Source organism: Sus scrofa, chromosome X (genome assembly GCF_000003025.6).
Source record: "Sus scrofa isolate TJ Tabasco breed Duroc chromosome X, Sscrofa11.1, whole genome shotgun sequence".
NCBI lineage: Eukaryota > Metazoa > Chordata > Mammalia > Artiodactyla > Suidae > Sus > Sus scrofa.
Window position 1 is genome coordinate 102,614,440 of NC_010461.5, and position 18,119 is coordinate 102,632,558.

Here is an 18,119-nt window from a genome sequence, read left to right on the forward strand (position 1 = left end):
GACATAGGATTATCTATGTCCTAGACAGAAAAGTAAAAGAACAAGGTGAGAATTCATTTAAAAAGACTTACTACTAAGTTTATAAAATGAAAAACACAAACTCAAGAATGAGAAAATATAAAATTAAGAAAGTATATTCACCCTCTTTTGCCAAATGTCAAGAATAAGAAAAAAAAGATTCTCATGTGGTTTGTCAAACTGAAATTTAAGATGGGAAATCATTATTTAAAAAATAGTCTACATGCAGTCTCCTCTCCAATTCTAGTCTTATTCAAAAGGATGATCATTATAAAGAAAGGCTCTTAAGACACTGGAAGTAACTACCACTGCTAAGTGGATATCAAATTATTCTAGGCCAATTTTATTTCTTTCCATGATAAAATAAGTCACAGAGATAAAGGCAAAATGATAAAATAATCTATTTTGATTTCTATAAGAAATTTGACTTCACTTAATGACATTCTTAAAAGTAATGAGAAAAAAAGGAGGCTTACACTAGAGTTCAGTAACCTCATTACCCTGGAGGGCCCCAACAAGCCTGGAAGAGTGCTCAGAAGGGCCCATGGCAAAACTAAGAAACAAGTAGTGGAAAAAGGAAAGAGAAAAAGATACATTAAGAAAAAATAAGAGGAAAAATAAATACTACAAGGAGGAAAAAACAATGCCATGACAAATGTCCAGTTAATATTTATAAAGTGCTCAGAATACTGTCTGACACACAAATTATATATATATATATAATTTTAGACATTAATTTATATTTTATATAATATATAATATATATAATATTGAAATATATATATATTTGCTAAATAAAGAGTTCTGTACTCAAAACACTGACAACGTAACTCCCTACCCTTGTATAGACATTCGCATGCTTGAAAGCAGAGGCCTAGAGCAAATGATTTCTTAAGGTATTCTGCAGCTTAGTTATTTCATAGCTCTATGTTTCCCATCATTTTAAGAGATTTCACTAAAGAAAAAACTGATGGTATTGTCGATGCATCAGAACTATATCTTGGAGTTCCTGTCGTGGCTCAGCAGAAATGAATCTGACTAGCATCCATGAGGACGCAGGTTGATCCCTGGTCTCGCTAAGTAGGCTAAGGGTCTGGTGTGGCATAGGACAGCAACTACAGCTCCGATTCAACCCCTAGCCTGGGAACTTCCATATGCTGAGGGTGTAGCCCCAAAAAGAAAAAAAAATAATAATTAAAATTTTAAAAAAGAATGGTATCTTCTATGTCTTCATTTTCCATTTTACCTAAAGGTATAACAACTATTTTTTCAATGGACAGCACTCATTTGGTAGACTTCCTAGAATTTGTGGGCATTATGTACTTCATCTAATGCTAAACACACTAACAACTAGTATTCCTTAAATAGCCTGTTCATTTATAAGGTAGCCCTGTCAGTAAGCTCTACTGTAAATCATTTGGTACACTGAACTCTGTGTTCCCATCAGTAATGAAGTAGGCATTTTTATTCAAATGTAGCAGGATGTTCAGCTCCCAGGATAATGATTAAGCAAAGATCTCTTTTTTTATTCTGCAGACAAAGCAGATACCACACTTACAGCTTAGGCTCTTAGGGACAAAAATCTTAATGGAGGCCAAGATTTCCTCAGACTTCATGGAAATAACCTTTGAAAAAGTTTGCCTTCTGTGGTCCCTCTCTATGGCAATTCTGATTTCTTTTTCCTAGGGTCAATATTCTTGACAGGCCTCCCACTCCCTTGCTATTCTTCAATAGAACTGTGATTTCCTCACTTCTTTTTCTAATGAATATTTCATCTGTCTGAAGGAATAATCACTGTGTGTTTACCAAATGACAAAATGACTTACAAAAATGTACTTAACTGAAAATCAGCCTTTCTTCGAATTCCCAAAAAGTCTTTTCTCAGCTCCTTCCTCCGCCTCCTCAAACTACTGTCAACAATAAAATGAATAGTGACTTCGTGTGCTCCCTTATGATTAAAACTATAAGCTTGATGCAAATGAGTACTCATGGGTGGCATTCACATCGTATAGTATGTAGATGTAAGCTTAGATCAGGACATGCAAATAAGTGCATCTTTCATTTTGTATTCATTCATGTTATACAAAATAGTCAAATATCAATCAGGGTGCTTTATGAAAAAAAAGCAGTGTGTAAAATTAAATAAAATTAAGGGCATTGAAAACTTGTATTATTTATATTAATTTATCATTGAAGGTTCATATCATACACTATGAATTTATATCCATCCCATTTAACCAAGTGAGGATTTTGCCAATAAGAGAACAAATCAGTCATCTATTACACACAGTGGTAGTCATATATGTCACTTAATTTTTTAAAATTAAAGTTTGCGAGCAGTCATGCACATATGACTGGGACAAAATAGGTAGCTGAGGTGTTCTCAGAAAACAGCTATTTATTTTGTTGTTGTTTTGTTTTGTTTTTATTTTTGTTTTGTGTTTTTAGGGCTGCACCCAAGGCATTTGGAAGTTCCCAGGCTAGGGGTCAAATCGGAGCTGCAACTGCTGGCCTACACCACAGCCATAGCAATACCAGATCTGAGCCACATCTGCAACCTACACTGCAGCTCATGGCAACACTGGATCCGTAACCCACTGAGCAGGGCCAGGGAATCGAACACGTGTCCTCATGGACACCAATCAGGTTTGTTACTGCTAAGCCACAACAGGAACTCTGGAAAACAGCTATTTAAAATCATAAAAGCTGGAGTTCCTGTTGCGGCTCAGTGGTTAACAAATCCGACTAGGAACCATGAGGTTGTGGGTTCGATCCCTGTCCTTGCTCAATGGGTTAAGGATCCGGTGTTGCAGTGAGCTGTGGTGTAGGTCACAGAAGAGGCTTGGATCCCACGTTGCTATGGCTCTGGCGTAGGCCGGCGGCTACAGCTCCAATTGGACCCCAGTCTGGGAACCTCCATGTGCCACAAGTGTGGCCCTAGAAAAGACAAAAAGACAAAAAATAAAATAAAATAAAATCATATAAGTTGAATAGTTTCATCTGACATTTGCCAGGCATCCAGCAAAAGTAGGACAATATCTGAAGGTCATTAATTCAATGTCTATCCTATAGAAAAGACCCTGACTATTTCAGATAGTGTGCCACATGGCAAGAGATTATATTGCTCCTTGGTACCTATTTCAGAATTTTTGGCATTGTTTTTTTATTTTTCTTTACCTTTACAAACATAATATATAGTGATTCTTGATATACTTGAAGTACGTCAGGCTGAAGAAATAGTTATTTCAAATTTATTGAGGTGAGATGGAAGACTGGACTTTGCCTCACCCAAAAGACACTTTGCTGCATTCAGCTGTCAGGTTACCAAAATTATGGGACTGAAATAACACTCTTAAAGATCTTCTGCTCAGAGAGACTTTCCAGAAACCATTTCTATTAACTAATTCCATTTCCTAAACATCCAATGTTGGACTTTTTGTTGGGAAATAACGGATGCATTTCAGATTATGGCTTACCTATAAACATTTAGAAAAAGCCTAAGGCTTTGTTTTCAGTTTTGTGACTGGTGTGTGTGTGTGTTTCCTGGAGTAGAAGAACAAATACCAACTAAGCAAAGCTTCCATTTTCCTTAAAAGATTGGAGCTAAATGCCACAAGAAAATGAATCTGCAAGTTCAGTATTTCTGCCAGCATATTAAAATGGTTCTACAGTTTCATGGAACTATAAGCAGACAAGTGAATTGTCTGTCTGTCTGTCTGTCTATCTATCTACCTATCTCTGTTAGGATATATCCTATGCTAGAAAAGATCAACTTACTTATACAACTGTCCCCTTGCAACAAAATCAAATCTATTGGTTTAATTCTTCCAGCTTAGAAGCTACTTCTTCTGCTTCTCTAAAGTCTAAAAGGCTCTGTTTTATTCCTCATCTCACCATTGCACGTAGGTACTTTATCCTATTCTAAGATTTTTCTTTGCCTACTCTCAACCTTACAGAGATAGCTTGTAGCTTTGGTGAAAAATCTGACCATTGCTGAAACAGGTCACACACCAAAAAAGAAAAGAAGAGAAGAGAAAAGGGCAACCTACATGATACTCTCTTGCTCTCCCCTACTTAACAGCATGGATAATCTGCCATACTTTGATTTTTCTTTTTGGTGAAGCGGCAATATAGAGAAAGCTAGGTCACAGGAGTGTTCAAGAGGAATTTAAAAATGAATATGTTTTGGATTCACTCATCTATAGCATAAAAAGGATGATTGTCAGCCATGAGCAAGTTTAACACTGAGAAATCCTTATAGGATTGACTGCAAATATACAAAAAGTCCCTTGAAGGTTCAACTTATCTATATCTGAGCCTGTATCTCAAATATTCTGATTTTACATAAAGATGAGCCTGTATCTCAAATATTCTGATTTTACATAAAGAGATGATGACTATCAAAGAGATGATGAAATAAGGAGATAAACTTATTTTAAATTAAAAATAAACTAAAAAAACTTAAAGCTTTAATCATTTTTTGATATCCTCTCATTTACATGTTCCATAGGCTCCTCAAACTCAACAGGTATAAAATAGAATTCCTTAACCTACCTCCCCAGACCTCTACTTTAACTTCCATCACCAAGGTAGATAAATGGGATTGAGGTGAGGTGGGAAAAGGTTGAGAGAAACTTGTACAGAAGAAAAGTCAAAATATCTAAGAGAGCCCAGGTTCTAACTACAAATCTTATGTAAAGATTTTTAGCTGATATTCCCTTGCTAGGGTCATGAAAAATTGTTTTTCAATTCAGCCTAAACTTGATCTCAGTAACACTGAATGGTATCACATTCATCCAGTCTCCCAACCCAGAAAACTTTTCCTTACTCTCCATACCTAGTGAGTGACCCATGCCTGTCAGTTCTACAGCATTAACATATCTCAAAGCTCATGGTTCTCAAACTGTAGTCTCTGGACCAGTGACATCACACACACACACACACACACACACACACACACACACACACACACACACACACCCTTAACCTGTTAGAAATGCAAATTCTTTGGCCCCACCCCAGACTAACTGAAACAAAAACTCAAGGTTTGCAATTTAACAAGCCAGCCACTATTCAAATCTATCCCTTTATCATTATTGCCATTGTGAATTGCCACCTGGCCTTTGTCATCTCTTATCTGGCCTATAGTAATAGCTTCCTAACTGGTTTCCTGGCCATCAGAAGTTCTGCACCCTCAAGCCATTCTCCATCCTATTACCAGGGTGAACCCTCTATATCAAGAAGTGATTATTCAAGTTCTTCCTTAGTTCCTCTATGACTACAGAAGTGGCCTTTAAACTGTGTTCCTAGGTGAATTTGTTTCAAGAGTTGCCTGTCAGACAAGACAAAAGCTAGTTGGTAGTACACCAAACTTCAATGTTTATAGGTAACATAGAAAACCAGTGGCCTACTGGGAAAAGGAGATGTTCTTAGGCCAGACAAGTATCTCCTCATCTGCCTCCTGCCTATCTCTCCAACCTCATCTCTCATGTCTACTTTCTACATCACCCTTTAGCTGAAGAGGATGACTGTAGTTCCTCTAAGAGACCAGGCAATTTGATGTTTTTGTGCCACTGCTTCTTTTTCTTAGAACATCTGCCCATCCCAACCAAACTGACCAGCAGATAATACCAAATTGCTAATCCCTACCTCCAACCAGTGCATACTTACAAAATGGTTCCAGTGCTAGCACTACCTTCCCCATGAAATCTTTTCAGATGACTGCTTCTCATCCTTTTACTAGATGGACTTGATTAACCCCCACTTTGTACCCTCACAGTGGTGACAACAGTAGTGGGCGTGATAGTTAATATTTACTGAGGATGCACTATGTTACATGCCACACTCTGCGAAGTGCTTTGTGTGTCATGTACATGCTATTTTTAACCTCACAAGTCTATGAAGTATAATTATTTCCCCCATTTTAGAGATGAGAAGACTGAAGTTAGAAAGTGTATGCTAATTCTACTTGCCCAAGTTGCATAGTCAATATGTGGCAGAACTGGATCATCTACCTATTTCAACTCCAAAGCATTTGCTTTTAACTTCTATAGCATGGGGACCGGGATCATATCACACAAGTCAGGTAAGGAAGGAATAAGACAATAGGCCTTATTGTCCATAGTGGTAAACACTATGGAATTGCCCTACTATCCACCATGGTAGACACCATGGAATTGAACAAGGCACACTCAAGCTATAAGCATTTTTAAAAGGAAGGGAAGAGGAGAAGAGGGAGCAGAGGAAGAGTCTTAGGTTGCAAACAAATATATCTAAGGACTGATCCTGAGCAGTAGGCCACTAGCTTGAAACTTCTGTTTCATACTATATTCAGTTCCCAACTTTATGCTTGTCATAAAGCCCATGCTAGGATAATTTACTAGGATAGCAGGGCCTCTATCTTTCTCAGTACTGTAGGTACATCATGAAAGAAAGATAATTTCCCACTTTTCACCTATCTTGCATCCTAGACCTCAAGGCAGAGGGATGAAAGATAAGGGTTGGGAAGAAGGGCATAAGTAATCTATACCAGGAGAGGAAAAGAGGGCTACATTTTCCCTGAGACTCGGGGTACAGGTGGGAGCCACAGAGAACTGTCAGGTATTTGAGGAATCTCATAAATGGTGGCATTTCTAATACAGTGGCCTGATATGGATATCTAGGAAAAATGATCAATAGGCAAATATCCCTCTGCACCAAGATCAGCATGAACCATACTTTTCCACAGTAACAATTGCTAAGAACTAGCATCTTCTCTTCAAATTTCTGCACTGGGCAAACCTTAGTGTGCTAGTTCTCTATTGCCACTGTAATAAACTACTACGGACTTGGTGGCATAATACAACACAAATTTATCTTACCATTCACTAAGTCAGAAGTGTGGAATGTGTGGAATGGGTCTTGATGGGCTAAAATCGGGTTGTCAGCAGGGCTACATTCCTTCCTAGAGTCTCTAGGTGATATACTTTCCCTACCCTTTCCAGCTCTAGAAGCTTGGCTCATGGCCACTGTCTTCAAACCAGCAATATCAGGCAGAGTTCTTCTCATGTTACCATCTATCTGGTTCTCCCTCTTCTGTCTCTTCTTTTATTTTTAAGGATCCTTGTGGTTATGCTGAGCTCACTAGTTAACTAGGATGTTCTTCTTATTGTACAGTCAGCTGAATAGCAACTTTAATTTCATCCATAATCTTAATTCCCCTTTGCCCTGTGATACAACATATTCACAGGTTCCAGGGATTAGAACATGGATATCTTTGGCAGGAGGGCATTCTGCCTACCACGATCAGTGATTCCTATAGATTTTTTGAGTGTGGGCCTATTTGAGATTATAAAGCTCACTGCTTTACTGATTAGGTGCTGATATGTGAATCTTTTTTAATTTAGAAAAAGAATATGAATGCCAGGAGCATTTAAAATTTATATGCATGCCACGCATACAACACTTGATTATAGTACTTCTCTCTGCATAGGTCAGTCCTCACCTCTCGACCAATAGCTTGCGATTGGGAACCATGTCCCTTATTGAGTTTATTGATTTTTGTTTCCCCAGCAACTAGCACCATGCCTGGCACATTGTAGAAACTTACTATTTAACACAGTAACAAATAAATGAAAAATGCTTCCTCTGGGGGAAAAAAAAAGCATTTGTAGAGTTGTATTTGTTACTTATTTCAGAGCTGCACATATCTCGAAAGCTGCATCTAGTGCTAAAAAGGGAGAGGCAAGCCAAACATATACTATTTAAAAAATCCATCTAAAATAGATGTCAGAGGCATTTTAAAATTATTTCTAAAATGGATCATTCCTCAGTGGAATAAAGAGCAAAAGAAAGGGAAATGTTCTCCTAAACTATATGAATTCTTACTTATCTTTCATTTCAAATCAATAAGGGGAAAGTCACTTCTAAAATATTATGATTCATGAACTTCATTTACTGTTCCTTCTCTTAGTTTGATCAGAATAGCCATCTTTATATAGTACTAGAATTGTTGACATTTTATTGCATTACCATATCTCATTATTATGTATTAAATGCTATTATTTATGGCTACTACTTAATCTGATGTGAGACAGAAAAATTATTGAAGGCTTGGCATCTCAGGAATAGGCATTTTATAGGGATGAAGGACTGTAGTAAGAGTCAATGGTCCTTCAGCTGCCCCTCAGATCATTAACTCCAAGTGGTTATTTGCTCCCAGGCACTGTCCTGTGCCCAGGGTGTTATTGCTGTGATATGTAGATGAAGGAGAATATATTTTAAGTGCTTTAATATGAACTCAATGCTCATGAAGGGTGCCAGATTGAAAGCATTGGAGTCTGAAGTCATTGGGTTATGCACTTGGCTGGTTCCAAATTTTAGAGAGATGCTTGACCTTGAATGACCACCTTGCAAGAGGGAAAAAACATAAAGTTTAGCTGAACTTCAAGAGATTGACAGAGGAGCTACATAGCAGCATCCCTAAGTTAAGCGTTTTTATTAAGGACGAAAATGAGACTACGAAGTAAACTTCTACTTGAATCTATTTAGTATAATGCCAATACTGGTGTGGGGGGGTTAGTAGTGGTGTTAGTAAACACAATCGCTTTCAGATAAAAAGTAAATAAATTCCCTAAACCTGGCACTGAACCACTTAAACAAGCAGCAACTTTTTAAACATGTGCGTGTATTCCAACTTAACGGCCAATCTTGATTCTATTTTGCATACTTAAGAAGAGTCCTTAATTTTCTAAAACTTAGAGACTGATCAGGAAGAAAGTTGACACTACTCCCAGTCCACAAAAAAAGTTTTTATTATACATTTGAGAAAACCGAGGCCGAAACCTAGGGGGATAATATCACTCATATGAGACTGGGAATAGAGCCTATGTTTTCTGATTGACAGGCAAGGGCTTTTCGGCTATATCATGTTGTCTCTCTAAGGGAGGAAAAGTAGCTGCTCTCTGAACCAGTTAAATATTTAGTGCCAATTATTTTCATAAGTGTGCATCGTTTTGGCCTGCTAGGCATTTTTCCTCCATTCTGATCTATTCATTCACATTAGCTTTGCAAGACGATCATTTTTCACACATTTAAACCTTTTTAGTACGGAAAAATACCTTTCAGTTAATATTACACAACTGACAGACTCACAATCCCCAAACTAAGAAAATTATTTTCATAAATGACACAATATGTGAAAATCTCATCTTCCTTCCTCAGTACTATCATTTTATTTTCTGATCTTATTAATTTTTTTTCTATAGTGATCTGAACTTTTGACAATGGTATTCCCTAAAAGGCAATACCTCTAGAAGAATAGCAAATAGAACCACGGTACACAATTAAAACTGACAAATCCATTTTAAATTCCCATTGCAGAGTAATCTCAATTAACTGGAACCCAATTAAAAAAAAAAAAACACAACTCTGAATGAATTTGTATTATATTTTTTGAAGGGCAATGAAAATTCCAAGATTTCAAGATTTCATTTTTTTGTGTAATTTCATTGTTTAATGTTTATTGAAGAAAGTATCAAGTGATTCCAAAAACATCACCAATTCAGATCATTCTTTTGTTTTTTTTAAACAAGTGGGGTAAGAATTCATATTTGAGTAATGATGCATAGCACTACAGGTACAGGTATTAAAAGAAAAAAAAAATCAATACTTCCTATTCCCTACTTACTAAGGACTTAACACTGATGAATATTTTTAATAAGAATGAAGCCCAATGAGGGAAGTCTTTTAAGTAACTGAAGATTTTGATTAATCTGAAAATCTCACCCATCTTGCCATATGTTCTCACATATTCCATGTAACAGAGGACTGAATAGTGAAGCAATCATTTTCTCAATATTCCAGGTGAATTCTATCCAAATTGGAACATTTACCAAAAGAAAAAACAATGATATTCACCCAGAATGGTTCAATAGATGGATAAATGAACGGAAGGAAAAATGGAAGGGTAAATAAAAGAATGCAATGCCATGGCAATACAGATATTTTACTTCAGATTTTCCTAAAAAATTAAAATATTCATTTCAGGAGGCAAATACTTGTTGTGTCAGTAAAATCATCCGAATGAAAATATTTTTTGACATTGGGAGTTCCCATAGTGGCGTAGCTAAAATGAATCCGACTAGGAACCATGGGGTTGTGGGTTCGATCTCTGGCCAGGCTCAGTGGGTCAAGGATCCGGAGTTGGCATGAGCTGTGGTGTAGGTCTCAGATGCAGCTCGGATCCTGCATTGCTGTGGCTGTGGCTTAGGCCGGTGGCTACAGCTCCAGTTAGACCCCTAGTCTGGGAACCTCCATATGCTGCGAGTGCGGCCCTAAAAAAGACAAAAAAATTTTGACATTGATAGGGTGAAATGCCATGTTTATTTCCAGTCAGTGATAACTACTAAATGGTTTAGCAAACACCCTCATTGGCCACTGCTGTTCCCTTGTACTCTGCAGATATTCCTGTTAGTTGAGGAGTCTCTTAGTTTTAGTAGCTGTGTGTGCTAAAGGCCACAGAATCATTTAAATACAGAGGGCAGCCTGAACAATTGGTTTTGCAAAGACTCAATTATGGAATACAGACACAAGCTTATCTACACAATGACCAAATGGGTTTTTTAAAGTTTGAAACATTGCATTTCATTTACATGGCACTCAATAAATATAACTAATTATAAAGGTGAACATTCTATTTTTTTGGCATTATATATCTATGTATTCAATTTCCAATGTAAATTTCAGTATAGAATGCACATACCTTGATAGGTCCAGAAGTTATGGAAATCAAAGAGGAGACAGCTGAATAAAGGTCACCCTTGTAATGCCTGTAAACAAATTAGGCCAAATTATCCTTCATATATATGTACAAGCAGGCCCAAAGTAGTCCTTATATGAGGGAAAAGAAGAGACACATGGGGTCTGAGTAGGAGTGGGCATGGGAATTGTGAATATAAGACTTTATTTTGCAATTCACAAGGAATAAAGGGGTCAGTTTCTTTAAAAAAAAGGGGGGGCTGCTTGAAACTTCAATTATATTAACTGTGCTGCTAATAAAGAATTTCTTAATTATGAATGAGTATACCTAGAGGGCTACGGAATTCACACTCACAAAGACTCTCCCAAATTAATACTATTCAATTTTTCCTCAATATACCACTCATTTTGAGAGGAAATGCCCACAGTTTCAAGACATTTTCACTAAGGTAAACAATTTACAATAACTAATTTCTTATATTAAGATAATCCTTTATAAGTTACAGAAAACCTTTATACACACATTTCATTTAATCCTCAAAACAACTCCGTTGTAAGATTAGGAATTGAGGCCCAGAGAGGTTAAATGGCTTGCACAAAGTCATATAATGTGGTAGTGGCAGAGCAAGGACTAGAATGCATGTCCCCTCACTTTCCAAAGTCCCACATGACTTCCTTATTCAAGTTATACAATGACCTATACATGTCTATATGTCACATTTGGTACTGGGGAGTAAGGCGAGAAGTATATCTTGTAGTGATCTCCATTAATTTACTCCACTTGACAGATACACTTCTCTCTGATTTATATAGGGGCCAATATGAAGTTACATAAATGTTTAACATATGAACTTTAAAAAATCCTTTAGCAGTAATGTATTTTTGGAGGGCATCTTGTCAGTAGGTAGCGAAAGCCTTAAAAACATGCACTCCCTTCAATCCTCTTACTCCATGTTTATGTATTTATAAGGCAAATATCAGAAATATATACAATGATGTATAAGAATTTTTTCATGATTTTTATAATAAATCCTGTAAATTACCTAAATGCCCAATAAATGGAGTTTGGCTAAATAAATCAAAGAACAACCATAAGATGTTTTACTAAGAAGCCATTAAATATGATATGGGAACTGTTAGGATGTTGTCATTCCATATCACCTTTACCTATGTCTTTAATTTGCTACTTTTAAATTGTACTCTAGAAGAGTTGGGGGAGGGGAGAGTTGCAATTTTTTTTTAATTTTTGGTTGTTTCTTCACCTTTCTGTGTCTCTGTCTCTGTCTCTATGTCTGTCTCTCTCTTTCTCTCTCTGTGTTTGCATGTATACATATACATAATATATTTTATTGACATAGAACTATGTTAACAATATATTGATAAAAAAGCACATTTTCTAATTTTTCTAAACTGAACTTATATCACAAGTATATAAAAAAGCTGTATGTTTTTAATTCTTCAAAAATCCATTTTGGAAAAGGCAGTGTGGTGAATGAAAGCCAAAAAAAGAAAAGGAAAATATTAACATTCCAATATTTTATGATTGGCACTTAATTAACCTGATGGCTCCAATTTATCAATCAAGTAATTCCCAAACCTATTTTTTAAACATTTGAATCAGAATCTCAGTAATAAGGGCAAACAATTTAAAATTTCCACACAGTAAATCAAGACAGAAGACAATATCTAAATGCAATTTTTAAAAAATATAGGTCAATAACATCATTGTCACCCTTGACAAAGATCACCAAGGTGACCTTGCAATGACAATAAAGTATTTATTATATTATTACTAATGATCTCCATATCCAATACACTGTATATAAATCATTCATAATAGACTGAAGTGGTGCTCTTGATTAGTTGCAATCTAATTGCCCAATGTGCATTTTTCATCACTGTTAATGTTGCTCAAAAAAGACATGGTTCTTCGCAAGTGTTCATGTAGTTCTATAATAATGCTAAGTTAGAATCTTTCAAGGGAAAACATTTCAGAAAGTACTTAGATCTAGAACTCAAAAAGTATTTCTGGCTCTTCTGCCATATATACCGAGCAAGTCTGTAGAAATTGGCTTCATACTCATCAAGCTGATTCTGCAAGGCATCTAACAAAATTGCTTTAAAAAATAGACTGCCCCATATGCAGCATTTTGCCTGGGTGAAATACACAGAGCACTGGGAAGCAAGAGGGCTGTAAAATCACCTTGCTGTTCTCTGCTCACTTTTCAATTGCCTTCAGACTGAAACCTTTAGGAATCTATCTCCCCATTTATGATTAGAAAAGACTAGTTCACACGATCTGTATAAGATACCCCAGGTTACTTGCCGTCACTTACCAGTTACCAACATGTACCACTTTCCTCACCTTTTACCTCTTTGTTCAACTCGAGTTCATTTCCACAAAAGAAACTACTGAATGAGGGCTAGTTACTCTACCCTTAAGAAAAAAAAAAGTTAGACTTGTTGACCAGACCATCACTGAACACACCCAAATAATGCCTACCAGAGGCAAAAACAGCAGGAGCCACAAATGTTAGAAATGCATCTCACAGAACTACTGGTTTTGAAGATAGGCTAGAGCCTGCAAGCAGAGTCCTAAATCCAAACCTGAACAGCTCATTAAAAGATCATCTAACCCAAACTTTAATTAGTGCCACTGCCTCTTGTTTGGGCCCACCTAGGGAATAATATTTCACACCCTTCAGTTCTCAGCTTCTTAAAATAAAACTATCATCTGAGACCGGCTATGGAGATAAAGTGCATAAATTGGAGGTGAGCAGAAGGGTCTAAAAGTCTGGTTCAAAAAATATATACATATATATGAATATAAGTACACATATATTGCATATATGTGTGTATGGATAGATATCTTCCTCAGATGCATTTAAAAAGTATAATTTCTATTCATTTAGAAAATAGGACTTTTTAAACTTGTTTTTCAATAATTACTTAATTATAAACTAATTCTAACTATGACACCTATATTAATACTACCTCTATTTTCAACAGACTTTGGGCTACTACAGGTCACACTTTATTTTACTAATGAGTGTATCTTTACATATTGCTACACATCCTTTGAAATTCCTAATGCTATTTTATAATGGGACATTTACTCAAAGACCTTGTAGAAAATAATTGTGTTAACAACAGAGACAGTTTCCCCATTACAATAATCAGTGCTCTCAGACAATTACTGCTGCAACACTCTGTATTGTCACTTTCTTCCTCAGGGCCTAGAGAATTTCTAAGTTTACATTATTGGCTTCAGCTTCTTCTTCTTCTACTTTTTTTTTTTTTCTAGTAATATGGGCACTTCTAATGATGAGACCTGCCAAAGCTTGTCAATGCTATTTTTCTTCTTTTCCATTAGAGGTGATTGTAGCTGAATAGCCAAGCAATCTATAGTTTAACTTCACTTAATTGTTTTTACTACATGACATGAAGAAATATAGTGAGTAATCACTTATGTTTTACATGAAGCAAATTACTAGTGCTTTCCACAGCAATATGAAGAAGCCTTAACTTGCCTAATCTTCTTCAAACATACTATTTAAATCCTGACAGGATAAACCCAACCCTCTTTGGTTCTCTAGTGAGTAAAGATGAGACTGGTCAGTGGACCTCAATTATTCTCCCTGTCTGTAAACCTCTTCAAAATAAAGCAGCCAGAGAAAAGTTGGCCCCCAATTACAATTGGTGTACTCCTCTACTTCCAGCACCATCTCTCAAGAATGGGTTTTTATCCTTCTTGTTATTTATTACCTAAAACTCACTTCTAAAGTGGCAATATTTATATTTGTGTTTTTGTTTTCTCTTTGTTTCCTAAATGTATCTTTTTCAGTAAAGAAAGTTACACACACTTATTATAGAAAATCTGAAAAAATACAGGAAACAGAAAGAAAAAATATCACTTATTATCCACCTCCTTCAAACACAGATAATTATTTTTGGCACTTTTGTGCATCTTTTTCCAGTCTTTTTTTTTTTCTTTCTTACATATTGGGTAGATATAATTTTGTGTCCTGCTTTATCACTTAATAGTAAAACATAAACATTTTTCTTTTATCATAAAATATTTGTAAACATCATTTTAATGGCCATAAAATATTACATTGTCTCAATGTACCATAAATCACTTAGCACTTCCCTTGTTAAATATTTAAGTTCCTTCATTTTTTCCACTATTACAAATAATGTTTGATGAAAATCTTTACAAGTAAAGCTTTTTCTGCCCTTCACATTATTTCTTCAAGACAAATTCCTAGAAGTAGAATTACTGGGTCAAATGGTATGACATGTTTAAGGCTTTTGAAGCAAACTGCCAAATCTACGCCAACTAACATTTTGCCATGTCCATATTATTCATTCATTTATTCAACCAATACCTATTAAACACCTACTATGTACCAGGTACTGCATTAGTGATACTGATGCAGCAGTGAGTAAAACACAAAGTCTATGCCCCCAGGGAGACAATGTGCTAGTAGATTTGATAAATCTAAATAAAAATACAGTATGAAATCAGGCAGTGATGAGTAATATGAAGACAAATAGAAGCAAATAAGAGCATAGAAAAAAAGAACCATAATAGGACTCATTACTTTGGATGGCCAGGGAAGGCCTCTATGATGAAAGAAAGTTCGATCAAAAATTTGAATGAACTGAGAATATTCATTTCAGGAATAGCAAATACATCAGAGGAAACAGCAAGTGTAAAGGCCTTGAGAGACAAAAATGCATGGCATGCTGTACTGCAGAAATTTACACAACATTGTAAATCAACTGTGCTTTAATAAAAAAAATAAATAAATGCATGGCATGTTTAAGGACCAGAATGGAAGGCAGTGCGGCTAGAATATTATGAGCAAGGTTTGGTAGGAAGAATAAGATATAATACTGTATAAATAGGGACCAAATCTTGCAGGACCATGTAGGTCATGGTAAAGATTTTCAAAATAATTTTTAAAATTTTATTTTTAGAGTGTTAAGAAGCCAGCCATCAGAGGGCAGAGAGTGGGAAAACAACAAGATCTTATTTATTTTTTAAAAGGATTGCCCTGATTGCTGTGTGGGAAATTATATGGGAGCAAAAATGTATATAGAGGCATCAATTAGGAGGCTATTTCAGTAGTCAAGATGAGATATGATGGTAGTTTGATATAAAAAACTAATGGTGAATGAGGAGAAAATGACTCAGGATGTTGCTTGAAGGTAGAGTTATGTCAGGTGTGGAAAAAGAATAATCAAGAAAACTTTAAGGTTTGTTACTTGAGTAACTGCACTGAGCAATATCTTACAAAACAAAACCCTTGCATTTACTTTGATAATTAAAGATTGAACTTTTTTCACATTTATTAGCCATTTTAATTTCCTCTTATGAGTTATCTTTCCATGCCTTTGCTCAGATGGTACTTACAAAATCCTTTCCTCCCTTAGCTTTTACTTCATCATTTCCTTATTTGCCTCCTACCTCTCTGACCTTATTGACTTGCTCTCTCTTGAAGGTTCTATTACTTCACCAACTCTTAAATTCAGTGTGTTTCAAGATTTCATCCTAACTTCTCTTACTCTATATACACTCCCTAGGTAAACTTACATTCCTATTCTTATGATTTCAACTACTATGTTGACAGATGACACACAAATCTCTACCTCCAGACCTGATCTTCAGCTTGGTAATTTCCATCTGTGATAAATCATCTTCATTTGGATGTCTAGATAGTGTCTCACATTAAATAAATTCAAACCTGACCTCATTATCAGGTCCAAAACTGACCTTTTCTTCTATGTCACCTATTTTGCTTAACGGCATTACGTAATTTCCCAAGCCAAAAGCCTCAGTGTCACTCCTTCCTCTCCCTCAGTCTCTAAATGTAATCAATTTCTCTTTTTCTTTTTTTTGGCTGTGCCCACGGCATACACAACTTCCTGGGCCAAGGACAGAACCCGTGCCACAGCAGTGACCTGAGCCTTAGCCATGAAAACACTGGATCCTTAACCCACTAGGCCACCAGGGAACTCTATGAGGTCAATTTCCAAGTCCCACTAATGTTACCTTATGAGTGGCTTTCAAATTTTTCCCCTCCTCTCCATGTTTACTGTCACTGCCATAGTTCACACCCTCATAATTGCTCACAGTTGCAACATCGCCCCTTATGTCCCATCACTACTACTCTTAACACACATTAATCCATCCTTTTTATAGGTATCATCTTTCTAAATGGTGACCCGTGGCCCTCCATCCCCAACACACACACTCTTTAAAGCCCTTCATCTAATTCAATGGATTCTGCTACAATGTAGTACATTGTGTGATTTTGGATAAACATCAGAAAAACTACCATTCTTCAGTATAACGCTCCATGCAGGAAAATTCTAACACATTCAATTATTCAACAAATATGTATAAGCATCCACTGTATGTCAAGTGTGTCAAGCACATAGAAGGAAATGAGACATTATCCCTAGTGTCTGTTCCACAGACCTTAATAGGAAAAAAAAAATGACATTCTATTTCCCCCGGGTTGGTATTTTCCATTGCTAATTTAGCCTTCTAGCCTTTCATAATCCTTTTGCCATGTGGACTATGGTTCTCCATATTCTGACTAAAAATTTCTTAGTTATTCTTTAATAGCCAATTCAAATGTCTTTTATCCTTTATAAAATTGTATCTACCTTTGAGCTTCCAGAGCATTCTAATTATTCCTCTTCTAGGGCATCTGTTATATGATAAGAATATGCTTATATGTCTGTCTCTCCCATTAGATGGTAAGGTTTTTTTATGTCTTTGTATCACCGGATAAACAGAAGCATTTTAAAAAGTTTTGGTGAATGGATGAATGAATGAATGAACAGATGGATTTTTTTCTTCATGAAGATTGTTTTATGATGTATAACCAAAACTGTATAATACTGAAGTCTTCAGTAAAAAAAAGAAGCCAGTCCATGAGACTTGGAGAGTCTTTGTGGAAAACACTTGAGATTTCAAGACCCATCGTCCCAGAGCTCTATGTAAACACTGATTCTTCTTCTGCCTTTTCAACAACAAAGCACTTCCAAGTATTTTGCTAAATGTCCAGGACCAGTGTTCTCTTCTTACTAAGTCTACTGCTGTTTTACACATTTTCTTAAACACGTTTTATTTCATGTTTAACAGAAATACATTGTTAAATTTTTCTCTATTACATGTTAAATTACCCTTAAAATATTTCCCTTGCACTGAATTATAATTGTTTATATTAAAATTACCTCACTTTCACAAGTTGTCCAATGTTTCATCAAGGCAATATCTCAAATAGGGGAAAAGAACAAAACAAAGAAAAAAATGTAGCACCCTGGTGTTAACACCTCATGTATTTGAA

General features: G+C 35.9%; 1 protein-coding gene across 5 annotated transcripts in view; it reads right to left on the bottom strand.

Annotated features, from left to right (window-relative positions):
- TENM1 (teneurin transmembrane protein 1) overlaps window positions 1–18,119 on the bottom strand; it is a 787,960-nt gene that overhangs the window by 761,100 nt on the left and 8,741 nt on the right. For 4 of the 5 annotated variants that reach the window (XM_021080670.1, XM_021080671.1, XM_021080672.1 and 1 more), the window contains exon 2: window positions 10,760–10,826. The exons of the other annotated variant lie outside the window; for it this stretch is intronic. The gene's annotated coding sequence lies outside the window, so the exon portion shown is untranslated. The remainder of the gene's footprint in view (window positions 1–10,759; window positions 10,827–18,119) is intronic. 5 annotated transcript variants of the gene reach the window in all.